Below are 11491 nucleotides of genomic sequence, written 5' to 3'. Positions count from 1 at the left end.
ATTTTCCCCAGTAGACGACACCAGGGCTGGTTTAATGTCTGTGTTTATTCTAGACCCATTGATCCTCTGAATATTGCTAGATCATGAAGTTCAGATAACTTCCAGAAAGTTCAAATGTTTTTTTGAACCTCTGAAGGAAAAATGAGATGCCGATGGTCACTGTTCTAAGGCCCAGGGCTTTACCACAGTTGGTTTTAAATTCTCAYCATGGAAGTCCTGAAGTGAATGCAGAAGAATGAGCTTCTCTGCCAACCTGCTCCAKGCTGGTATTGGCCTTGTCCTCAATCCTGGGCTCTGCCTTTCCCAGCTATGATGTGTAGGGAACAGTGCTGCTCTCCTGCACAAAGATATGTGGGATAGTGATGGTCTGAGTGAAATCATCCACTAGGATCTCTCACCCCAGACTGTCCCTGTCTTTGAATGAAGAATCATACCCACCTCAAACGATTTTCCCCATCTTTTTACACAGTCAGAGGTATTTTGGGACCACTGCAAACCATACAGTAATGGAATAAATTCCAAGTGCAGCAGGAGACCACATTGGAGGAAAAACTCATTAACTGCCAAGGGCATTTCTTGTACTTTTTTTACCGGTACTGGAAAATATTCCCTAAATAATACATCTGGATGTAGAGGAAAAGAGAGGGAAAAGATGAAAAACAATCCTTTAAATTCAGTAGGAGCCTATTTAATGGCTTGTTTAATCTGCCAGCTGGCACAGCATTTACTTCTTGCTGCACATACTTTAAGAAGACCTATGTAGTTCTTGGAAGTGAGTTTACATTAAGTTGTAGAAACTTAAATATGGATAAATTGGCAAGGCTACTTTTTGGTACTTAATGGAAATCAAGAAACTGCTTAGTCATCTCCAAAGATATTTCTGTCTCCTTTTTAATAAAAATACCAAAAWAATATGCACTTAAAGCAGTAGCAAGGACAGTAAAAATTCAGATCTGCTCCCTGTATGTGCCTTCTTTGAAGTAYGTGCACATCCTTCAGACTTTGAAATCACACATATTCCCTGTAAAACACCATGCTTTGGACAGAGAGCTTTTATTATGCTGTTTGTGATATCTTTTTGTTTGAAGTGACATTATGAATTTGCCCATTATGAGTTTGTGTCTTCTCCAGCACTCTCTGGCTAAGAAAACTGGTGCCATCTTTATGTGGATTTTATTAGTGGTGTCTTAGGTATCACCTTATAGGTGCTCTAGGGTGTATTTTGCATCTRTTTTATATGACTATAAGTGTTCATGCTTTTGGATTTTAATTGGCTTTGTGTGAAGGTAGATGGGTGCAACTGAGCCAATTCGAGGTGCAGTGTGATGTATATATAATTACATTTACACTTTCTTTTCCTGAAAAGTTAGGCTGCACCAATGTCTTCTGTTTTCAATTACCTTCAGCAGTGGAAAAACAAGGGAGAAAAGATTTAACTACAGAGCAACCTGTCTTTTATGTTTAGRGAATAGTTTAATAGGATCTGAAGTGACACTTGTCAGTATTTACAAGTTGWAAAGGTTTTATTTGCTTGGTTCAGGTAAACATTGAAAAATCTGGCTGGTTTAGTGCTGTTTATTTATAACTTTTAGATATGGCTTTTGTTTTCTTTGTTCTCCTTAAAGGGTGCAAGCTATTTTCAGGTTGGTTTGGTTTTGTTGTTTTTTTTTTTTTCTTTTTTTAAATCTGAGGTGTGGGTTGTAAGAATCCTCCAAGTCTGCAAGCATTATCATCTGGGATTTTGGTTTGATTCTTCCCTGTACACATCCAGCTGCACCCTGTGGCTGTGAAAAAGGGGCTTCATATGCCTTTGGTTCCCAGAACTTGTACTGTGGCCAGTCATGTGTGCTGTCTGCCTCAGGCTGAGCTGGGTGGAACTTAAAATGGCAACAAAGGAGTCTGGAGGRCAGCCCATAGGGGTTTTGGATCCTTATGGAAGAGGATTTAGGGAATGGTAACATTCTGGTAACATTCAGTACAGACATTTTTTTTTTTTTCCCACTTATTTTTTGATGGAATTTTTTTTTCTTCTGGACCACACAGATATCTCAGGCACTGTTCCTAAAYAAATTAAACCATTTGAAAATTTATTTGCTGTATGCAGTGCTCAAGTGTAACTTTCTTTTGTCACATTAATACAAAGCATTTATCTATGCCTGTGTGCTGTCAGTATAAGGTGCACAGGATACTGTCTGGTCTCAGCTCTCTTGTTTAATTGACTCTGAGCCAGGCCAAAGACTCAACTGTTGTTGGGTCTTCTGGTTTGGTGACATCATTGTGTGCTTCCTTGTTTTCAGTTCAACTCAGCCTAAAATGGGGTGTGTGGTGTAGGCTTCAAATATGGCAAACGGTTTGAGTGATCTACTTCTATTTCGTGATACCCTGTTTGAATTGCCATGTTGAAAGGCTTTTTGTTTTTCCTGCCCTGCTTTACCTCTTTAAAGCTACTGCTGACCTCCTGCTTCAACTTTCAACCGAAACGACACAGAATTTGTGCTCATTAGAGAGAACTTGATAGACCTACTTGGCAGGAAGCAATATGAGTTTCATTTTTAAAGATGACTAGAAGTGTGAGCTGGAAAAGCCCAGCAGAAATTTCTGCAGCTGGATCCATTCCAGGTGGAATTCCACAGATTTCCATTATGTTCTGCCATTGAATAACTGGATTTTCAGCTGCAATGTATCTATCATGGTGACATGGATTGTTTCTGTGTAAGGGTAAAGGTATTGGGAGGGATGATGAGCAAAAGTTTAAGAGCAACTGGCAACATCTTGAAAATTTATCATTCAGTTCTTCCAAGGAACTGGTTGGATTCAAAGTACTCACTGTTTGTTAGGGCAAAAACTAGTAACATCAGCAAATCAAAGAACTTTAGGTTTGTGTGTGGGGTTTTGTTATATTTCTTTTTTCTTTAGAAATGCAGGGTGATGACTAAAACTTGGTACTGTTGCACGGTGTTGGCTCAACACAGTAAGCAACAGAGGCCCCCCTCAACTCTCATTAGAGTTTATGATGTTCAGCACTAGGCTGAGCTGGATCCTAGAGCTGCATGTTTTAACGTGAAGAGAAAAAGGGTTGAGATCACAAAACTGAAGCCACAGTAAGCTGGCTGCATTGTATCTTCATATTATTTTCTATTACTTTTTTATGACTGACTATGTAGCTTAATGGATCACGATTTTGTATTTTGAAATGTGTTCCAGAAAACATGTGGAGTTTGAAGCCTGGCTGAGTGAATATTGTTGTTGGAACCTTACCTTAAGATTTGTTCAAACTTTTCATTATTTTTAATGGCATTGCCTTAACTTTTTAATTCAAGACCAGAGAGATACAGAGCAAGYGTGTAAATAGAGTGCTAAGCATTCGTAAAACCTGCAAATATATTCACAAAATATGTTCTTGAATRTGAGCATGAAGGTCAGTAGGGTGGTGCAAGGGTGGGAGAAGAGCGGGGGCACCAAGTGAGAGGAATGGGAACAGAGTATGGGAAGTTAGAGAGGCACTTCCCATTTCTGATCAGCTCCTTGCCTGGGCAGGGAAACCCTTCTCTGCAGTGGAAAGGCAAATATGGAGAGCTGCACTGCTACTGCTGGCTTCCTCACCCGTGGTGGTGCAGAAGAGATGCTCCTGCACTTGGCCAGAGCACCATCTTCCCTGGCACCTGCCCCACGCCGGGCCCAGCCCCTCTGCCTGCTGCTCSTGAGGGACACCAGACTGCCCTGTCCTGTGTCACTCCTGAGGCACCCCTGGGTGGCAGAAGCCAGCGTGGTTTCTGCTCCTGTGGCTTGTTCTGCTTCACCCCTCTGAGTGGCACCACTCCACCTGGGTTTGCTGTGGCTTTGCACATCCAAAAGGGAGTAGCAGCATCACACCCATTAGTGCTTGGTGCATGGTCAGCTGCTCCTGCAGGCACTTATTTCTGCTTCCAGCTGCACCTCCACTGCACCTTGCTCCAGTGTGGGGTCCTGGGTCATGCTTGTGTCACTCTGTGTCTGTCCTGGTGCAYGTTCCACCCAGCACATTTCCTCAGAGGGGAGGCAGCTGTGGCAGGATCAGGGCCCAAAGAGCATCAATGACACCTGAGCTAAGCATGAGTCTTCCTCTCCAGAGGATGTGAAATCACATGAGAGAGCATTTACAAGAGCAAGTCATTTTTCCTGAGCCCTGCCTATAAAGGGATGCCGGGTAGCACTTTTGTTTATGTAGGCCAGAAATGGAGACTGGCTTTTCCACAGTTGTGCAGGTTCTTCTGTGTGATACTCTTTTCCATTCTCTGTTTTTGTTTTTTTTTTTTCTAATAGAAATCAATAGGAAATTGGCATTGTCATTTAACAGGGCAAGAAGTGCATTCTCCTCTGATATGTCTTGGTCATATGAGCTAGTTGTTCTTTCCTATTATTAAGAACAAAGAGCTCCTGGCTGGAAGTTGTTGGCCTGGGTGCTGTTTTTATGCTCTTGGAGTTTGTGGGAGATGAAGCTGATCAGCAGCTGCAGCACTGTCACGAGTTTCAGCTGTCAGGCCCCAAATTTGTGACAAAGCATGCAGGAGGACTGAGTGCATAATGTGGGCATTCTTGTGATTAGATTAGCAAAAGGAAGATGAAGTCTTTGCTGGTAGAAGCAGGTAAAAGGCAAGGGTAACCAGTGAACGATATCCCATGAGCCTGCTTCCCAGTGTTTGATTGCAGGAAAAAGTGAACGCAAGTCAGAGCTCATTTTGGGATTAAACACTTTTGCAAATGGTTTTGTGGACTATAAAATCCCTTTGATTTCTGTGTGTTTTTCCCCTTCAAAATGGGGGCCTCATTGTCATTACCTGGGTTATTCTCACGATYAAACAGTGGTAAAGGGTAATGCAGCTTTTACTGCCCTGTGTATCTACGTGTTTCCTCAGTGGTAAKGGAACATGTGAAAAGAATTCATTTCCCACAAGTAAGGATTGTAAGAGTAAAAAGAAATTCTGCTTTTGCATGTGTGTGTACAAAGGTACAAGAGGATGAAGTAGCCTATATTGGCAAAATCTGAGATTGCACCAGTTTCTGGCATGTAGGGTAAGCTCATCGAGCTTTCATAGCATATATTTGATGAATCTGGCCTGTGAGGGTGGAATTCAGTCCTGACTGAAATCCCTGGGAAGCATGCCAGRGATTCCAACAGGACCAAGATTTCARCTCTAGTTTGTATACCCACAAYATTTCAGCATCTTCGGATCTTTGGGGACAACATATTTGAAATACTTCAGRGGACACTTGAAGGGGAGAGTCAAGGGTCGATCCTTCTACCATGAGAACCAGTGGCTCTGCCAGGAGCTTCCAGCTATGTCTTGTTTCCTCCTCTGTCTGCTAATGGGAAATGACAGACAAATGTCACAGAGATCAGGGGTGGGACCAGCATATACAAATCCAAATGCCAAGAGAAAGCTCTGCGTGGCCTGTAAGTCAATGTGCAGGAGAGGAAAGGAGAGGAAGGAAGTAGGAGGAGTGCARAGGGCATATCTGTGTCAGACTGCCCAAGGGAGTAAAGATAAATGGGGATTTTCCATTGCACCCGACTGGCTCTGGTGAGAGCTCCTACTGCAGCAGCAGCACTGCTGTTTGCTGGCACCTCTGGGACAGTGCAGCTCTGCAGTGCTCCTGCCCCACTGCTGGCTTACATCACAGATATGAGACATGGACCTTTTAGTTGCAGACCCAAACAGTGAACTCTGGCAGGAGCAAAGTCCTAAAAAAAAGCTCCCTGTCAACCACATTTTCATGGGGTTCTGTAGCAGTAGGAGCTGTCWCAGGGCCTGGCACCTTCAAGGACTTTTGTGATGTTCACTTTGGTAACCTGTGCTGGAGGCAGGGTGGGTGAAACCTTCAGCACCCACTGGAATAGAGGTCCTGGACCATGGTGTGGTCCTGTGGGCCATTGGTAGTCCACAGAGCACCAGCTGGGAATCTCTGTTCTATGTTATCACAGCACATTTTGGCTCAAAATGCCACAGAGATGTTCACTAATATACTCATCAGATTTGCAAATGCCCCACCAATGTACACAAGCATTTTTCACTCCCATGAAAGATGAGATGGAAAATGTACTTTATACCAAAAGCAGAGATTTCCACAGTTGGGTTTTTTATTTCCTTGTTGAAATTCTTTGTAATTCACTGCCTCCTTCTCATAAACAGTTGTTTGGAATTGCACATGTAGCTTCAAGTGAAATGTTCAAAGAACTGGAACTGGGACCTTGAGAAAATACCAAAGTTTGATTTTCTTATGCTAAGGTTCGTTTGCCATTGACGAATTTTCCTTGGAAGTCCTAAGAAGCGTAGTCAGATGAAACAAGGCACAGCTACATCAGAATAAAACTGTGTTCATGTGACCTAGCAGATTTATTTTGCCTCAAGTCCCAGATGAACTATTCTGTTTGGGAAGGAATAAAGACAAGTTTTGTTTTTGTGTGTGTGTGTGTACAGATATATACATACATATATGTGTACAAGAGTTTATTTTCTGCAGTCAACATGAATACTTGGCCAGGTTTACAGAAACAATTGCAGATGTGGTTTTGCATGAAAGGAACGTTGAAAATGAATTTATGGAGCCTTACTGTTGGTAATATATGATTCCAATGATATCTAACATCTCAGACTAAAGAAGGAGCAYGCATGAGGTGTGACAAAGGACAAATCAATCCTTTGAACTCTACCTTTTGATTTCAGTGAAGTCATGCCTATTTCTAAAAGACCTGAGTGGCACTGAATGCTTCTAAAGGAGAATTAATAGGGGAGCAATGAAAATAATTTCCAAATGTTTTCTGACAGATTTTAATAAAAAACACATTTATTTGTTTTGACTGAAGATAGATTAAGGAACTCTAATTCTCCCAGATATTGCAGTAGAATGCTTGTCATACCTGCATTTCACGGGTGCCAGATTAAACAAGTCACATTTAGACAATGAGTGTTGCTTGCTGAGTTGCTTTTAGCATCAAAAGAGGCAACCAAGAGGTTCTGTTTTCACTTCTGAGGTGGAGGAGATAGGAAGAAAGGGCAGTGGCAGTCTCRGGGATACAGTAGATGTCATGGCATTTAGCCAGCTGGAGTAAAATATTCTTTATGCTTCTGASTGACCAGTCCTTTGCTGGCATTTGAAAGCTCCACTCTTTGACACCTGAGGTGGACACAAATGGGAAAATAGGWGACTTGGCTTAACAGGGTACAAGTCACAGACCTGCTTGCAGTATTGGTTTAAGTCAGTCTTTAATGAGACATTTGATGTTTTTCGTGGCAGTATTAAGGAAAAAAAGGCAATGACAGGGCAATAACTTAAATCTTTTGTCACCATCTGCTCCTCCAGTAAGGACAGATCAGAGGACAATCAAATGTTTAGTGCAAGCATGTGGGAAACCTTTGTGTAGATAGACTTGGAAGGGTCGTGAAATTTCTGTCAGCTCCCCCAAAACTGGGATTCTGCGATGGGCCTGTGCTGGTACCCCACTTTGTTTGCCAGTGTGACAGGTTTGCTGGGCTCAGAAAGGAAGGGGACATACCTGGGGCACACTGCAAGCAGGGGTCTTTAAAAACGATCGCAAATTCAGCAGAACACTTTGCTTGTTACAAAGAAACCCAAGGCCAAATCCCCTTGCTCCCCTTCAGGTGAATGAAGAAATTTGMAATTCTTGTACAGAATGTGCTTGCACAATGCTGTCACCAGACAYGGCTGGTGTAGAGCCCTGTGCAATGAGCAGCCGTGTTATATTAAGGAATATGCCTTGGTTTGAAGTTTCTTGGCTCAACCAGGCCAAAGCTGGTGCAGAATTTGAGCATAAGCATCGCAATCTGGGTGGAAATGCAGTATAAGGGAAAGCTGACTAGGAGGTCTTGAAAGACATTTCTGATATTAAAATACCTGAGTGGGAGCTTGCATTTTTGCTTGTTGCCAGATTGGTTCATCTGTTTTTAAGGCCCCCTGGATGCTGAGCACTGAAAGCAGTGCTGGGAATAGGGTGAGGACAGTACTAAATGTGAACCAGAGCAGGAGGTTATTTTGCTCTCCATCCTGAGTTACATGGTTGTGTGTGTATTTCTACTCAGTTTATTATTTGCTTTCAAAAAGCATATTCCCACCAGGTACTAGTAAAATACTTGGTCACATATTTGCAGTTACTGTGCCTTCCTCTGATCTTCCACCTTCGYGAAAGCTTGAAGAAAGGAGACAAAATTTTTAGAGTCTCTCATGGGATGAGACATAAAGGGGACTGGGATTTGCGTGTGTGTGCTTTGTTCTGGGAGGGATGAAATGTGGCTGTCCTTGAAGAAAGGACTTTTTAGCAAGACAATGAAAAACTCAACAAATTTTTGCAATAAGGCAGAGTCAACTGAAGATCAAAGGCATTATATGAAGTGCAGAGGGGAGGGAGAGACTGGTACTGCTTTTGAAATGAGTTTTTTTTTTTTTTAAGGGACATAATATTTTCAGGGCACACTGCTGTGATTCTGATTCAAGTGATGTGGCGATGCAGGGAAAGTCTCCCTTAGGTCCTTCTTTTGAACCTGGTGGTGGAAAATTCCCCAGAGTTTACTTCAGATTATTTCAGTAGTGTAAAAGTTGAAAAGATGCTCTTGTTTTGAGGTAGAAGCAACAAAATGGTAAGTGGTGGAGTTTTTCACACTGTAAGGGTAGCCTATATTCCAGAAATTTGCAAATACATCTGGATGCCAGGGGAATAGAAGGGTCAAATAGTTTCAGACATCTACCCTAAAATTTACTGGTGACTTCTAGTTGGATTAGATGAAAAAACATACCTGGAAATAATTTGGAAAAAAAATAATCAAAATATTTTCCATTGTAATTTGAAACCCAACATTTTTTTATATTTAAAATAAAACTAGGGAATGTTTCTTTTTGAGGTTGACACTGCTTTTGAAACAGTTTTCTTGGGATAGTTTTCCTCTTTTCAGAAAAATGAAACGTTTTTTGTTTGACAYCAACTTATTCATAAGCGTAACAGGAAAAAAGAAAGAATAAAAATAATAAAATGCCTTTGCACACTCAGAATGTCACACAGAGAGACATTTTCACATGTGGCTCTGAAGGCAGGCCCTGGAGGGAAGCTGGGTGGAGTGTTACATTTTGTCCCAGGATGTTTTCACTCATGAACAATTTTCATTTAAAAAAAAAAAAAGAAGCATTAGAATGTGCATACTCCCAAAAATGGTTTGTAGAAAACACTTTAAATATTTAGTACCTTCATCAAATGAAGCAGTTTTTGAATCTTCTGAGAATTTATATTCTATGCTACATATTAAAAAATACATGATATATATTAYATATTTTTGTGGAAATAGGAAGAATTTTTAGACAGATTGATGTTATTGTCTAGTGGTTCTCAGAGGCTGAAAGACAGCTTGTCATTTTTGGGAAGACAGTGAACAGCACTGAATAGTCGACTTTTTCAAGTGAACCTCCTGGCTGATGGCTCATTTTCTTGCACTAATATGGCTTTGCYAGCTAAAGGTCAAACTGTTGACCTGAAATCCATTTCCCAAGGGGCTTCCTGATTTTTGAAAGAGAGATTTGGATTGCYAGCCTTCTGAATGTCGTGCAGTGGCTGGGCCTCAGTCCTTTGAGAGAAGACACTCCACTGTATAAACCTCCCAGGACATCCATCCATCTGATCTTCACTGCATGACAGAAAGGTACCCTGAGAATGGGGAAAAGTTGCTGCATTAGGGAACTTCTTATCACTGCTGTGCAATCTCCCCAGTGCTCCTGGGGAGGAAAAGCAGAAATAAAAAAAAGCAGTTCTGGGTTGTTGTTATTATCCTCCTCAGACTTCCACTTCTTCTTGAGGAAAGGAGCTTGAGCTCTTGGAGATGAAAGTGGTGCTGAGGATCTTGAGGAAAGGGGAGGKTTGGAGGTGTGGGCTGGGACAGTCAGAGAGGGGATTGGGGTGATGGTGCACAGTCTGGAGCAGCAAGGAGGAAAGAGTGTGCATTGAGAGGTGGGGAAGAGGGACATGCCTGGCTGGGTGGGAGGTGATGAAGGTGCAAATAAATCAGATRTCAAAGCATGTCTGCTGTGGGGAGGTACAGTATGAAAAAAACTTTGGGATTCTCGCTTCTAGCATGCGGCTTGCCATCCTAGCAGCCAACTCTTTATGTTTTAAATCCCTGGTGCTGACTGTACTCCACAGACTGAATGCTGCTGCCTGGTACAGGCTTAGTTCCTGTGGACACAATCATCTGCCCTCTGCACAGAAACCCAGCACGCTGCTTTGAACTTGCTCTGTAGGGTCCCATTCCTCCTTTGATCCAATCCCCCAGCCAGGGGGAACCAYATCAGCCCTGCAGCCCACGGCTCCTCCAGCAGAGAAACTGAGGTTGGATTTAGCTGCACGTGTAGGCTGAGATGGAAACACTTCTTGGGAGAAAATGGCAGATATGCTGTTCTGTGTTCTTCAAGGGATACCTGGTGCTAAGGGTAAACACAAGATTGGCAAGAAAATCTTGTTGCAACTTKCTTTTTAGACATATGGTCTGGCTGTGATTTTTTTTTTTTTTTAAAGACAGGTAGTAGCAATTATAGTGTCTCTATTAGATTCACAAAATCAACATWTCCTTTGAATTTCCATAAAAACCAACCCCAGACATACGCGAGGAAAATCACATCAACAACAACAAAAATTTAAATCCCCCCAATCTGGGAACAAATCAGAAAGAAAAATACCCCCAGGGAAAGTAAACAAATAAAATAACCTTCGCAAAACCCCTGCCCTCAGCAGTGTTTTAATCCAAAAAAAAAGAGGGGGCAGAAAAAGCCACGAATTCTCTGCAGTCATGCGAGGCTTTGCTGGTGCCAGTGATTTTCTGGGGAGGGCACTTGGGCATTGCGCCGGCGGGCAGGGACACGGAGCCGCAAGGATTTGAGCAGAGCGCCTCAAATCGTGTCCAAATGCACCTTGGCTTTGTTCCCCTTGATCTGCGAGCAGCTCCCGAGCCATCTCGGCGAGTTTTAAGGGCACGGTGKCTTTCCCTGCGCGGTGGCGGGCCGGGAAGCGCGGCCTGGGGGGGACGCGGGGGTTGGGATCGCTCGGCGCTGCCATCGCAGAGGAAGCGGAGGCCTCCAGCCCTGCACAGGAAGCAATCTCAGAGCAGGCCTTAAATGCCAGATTCCAGGCAGAGTTTAACTAACCACTGACAGCTCTGTAAACAAAGCAGGGACAAAAAGAGAACAGCTTTCCCTTTTCTGGTAGTCATTTTTGGTTTGGGGGCTGCAGGGGAATTCTGTAATAGTCGGCTTGATGGGATATAAACCGAGGCTGCAAGGGCTTTGTATATGAAGAACTGTAAAGGGGAAAATACTACATGGACTAAATCATAAAGAAGAAGGTAGGGCACGGGGAAAACGCGCGGATTAAACTATAAAAAAAAAATTGCTACTTTTCGTTCTTTGAGCAGGATTTATACATAGTTTGACTTCCCTGGATGGTATTTATGAGTGGTGG

The 11491-nt window shown here is 42.7% G+C and overlaps 1 protein-coding gene across 4 annotated transcripts in view; it reads left to right on the top strand.

The window, feature by feature from the left end:
* CALD1 (caldesmon 1) overlaps window positions 1–11491 on the top strand; it is a 106180-nt gene that overhangs the window by 13089 nt on the left and 81600 nt on the right. The window contains exon 1 of one of the 4 annotated variants that reach the window (XM_057390012.1): window positions 11136–11375. The exons of 2 other annotated variants lie outside the window; for them this stretch is intronic. The gene's annotated coding sequence lies outside the window, so the exon portion shown is untranslated. Of the gene's footprint in view, window positions 1–11135; window positions 11376–11491 lie in introns of those variants that run through there. One more of the 4 variants, XM_057390014.1, reaches the window with a different exon arrangement.

The sequence above is a fragment of the Malurus melanocephalus genome, unplaced genomic scaffold, assembly GCF_030028575.1.
Source record: "Malurus melanocephalus ecotype Western Australia unplaced genomic scaffold, MMel_1.1 scaffold_22, whole genome shotgun sequence".
NCBI lineage: Eukaryota > Metazoa > Chordata > Aves > Passeriformes > Maluridae > Malurus > Malurus melanocephalus.
Note: the sequence above shows the minus strand (reverse complement) of the source record. Positions and strands in the feature narration are given on the sequence as shown.